General features: G+C 55.5%; 1 protein-coding gene across 1 annotated transcript in view; it reads right to left on the reverse strand.

The window, feature by feature from the left end:
* SEL1L3 (SEL1L family member 3) overlaps positions 1 to 159 on the reverse strand; it is a gene marked incomplete in the record, with an annotated part of 122,634 nt that extends 122,475 nt beyond the window's left edge. The window contains 1 exon segment of the mRNA XM_014590294.2: positions 37 to 159.
* Between the last annotated feature and the right edge of the window lie 1,064 nt (positions 160 to 1,223).

Below are 1,223 nucleotides of genomic sequence, written 5' to 3' on the forward strand. Positions count from 1 at the left end.
GGATCTGGCGGCTGCAGCTCCAAAGCAGTTACCCACCTTCCAAAGTTCGCACAAGCTTCCCTTGGCCTCGTGCGGATTGCCACTCACATAAGCTGGCCAAGTGGGAGCGACCGCCTTTTTCCTCTGGAGGAGCCCCCAGTGCAAGTCAAGTCGAGGCAGGTGTGGGGTTGAGGCTGGGGGCGAGCGCGGGCTGCCCGGGTTGCCAGCCCCCCGCGTGGGGCTCCCCCGTGCGTGGACGCGCCCTCTGAAAGTCCAGCCCCTGCATGGCCACACTGGAGGTGACTCCTAGCTGAGTCATCCCTTACTGTTTTTAGGTCACCCAAGAGCAGTGACCCTGTGCCAGGCCCTGGTCCTCATCACACAATGAAAGATTTAGTGCCTTTTATCAGGGGTTCTCGAATTTCAGCCTGGGCAGAGTCACTGGGAGAGATTGTCCAAACACTGAAGGGTTCGGATTCAGGCCAACTGGGAGGTTGGGGGGTGAGACTCTGCCCTGCCAATAGGCTCCCAGGGGAGGCGGGTGCTGCTGGTGAGCAGAGACCCCTGCCGGGACCATTGGCTTGTAAGGAAAGGTCCCTCCTGCTCCCAATCCCAACGCAGGAGAGCACTTTGGGGGGGTCTGACAGACGTACCCACTGTCCTTGTCCCAGTTCCACAAAAACAAAGCACTTAAAATTCTCCTGTGGCAAACCATTTACTATCAAGTGTCTAAGGGAAAGGACCTGGTGGCTTTGTCCCAGATGCTTGCTGTCCATATTTTTTTAAGGTCAGAATGCAGAGGACACTTGTAACGTATGGAAGAGGAAGACCTTGGGCCTCTTCCGGAGAACAGGGTTCCCTGGGAGTCACCATATTTCTGGAGTTTCTGCCGGTCCTCCCGGGCCTTTCTCCAGACTCTCTGTCCTTCCTCACTCAGCACTCGCTCTGCTGGTTTCCACAGAGCTGCACGGTTCCCTCGACAGTGTGTAGTTAGGATTCAGAGACGCGGAATCAGAGATCTCTCTGCGAGCCTCCAGGGTCTGAAGTGTTGTAGCCCACACAGAAGTGCCTGCTAGGGGGCAGAGCTATTTTCTTATTTTAGAAGTTTCATTTAATTATTTCTTCCATTTATTTCTTCCATGAGAGGGACAACACCCACAACCGGGTCCCGTTTCCAGTCCACCCTCAGCCTCAGCATGCCCTGATCCTTTGCCCATGTACCCCGGGAAGTCTGTGGGTGCAAA

This window comes from Tupaia chinensis, unplaced genomic scaffold, assembly GCF_000334495.1.
Source record: "Tupaia chinensis unplaced genomic scaffold, TupChi_1.0 Scaffold000426_1, whole genome shotgun sequence".
Classification (NCBI taxonomy): domain Eukaryota; kingdom Metazoa; phylum Chordata; class Mammalia; order Scandentia; family Tupaiidae; genus Tupaia; species Tupaia belangeri.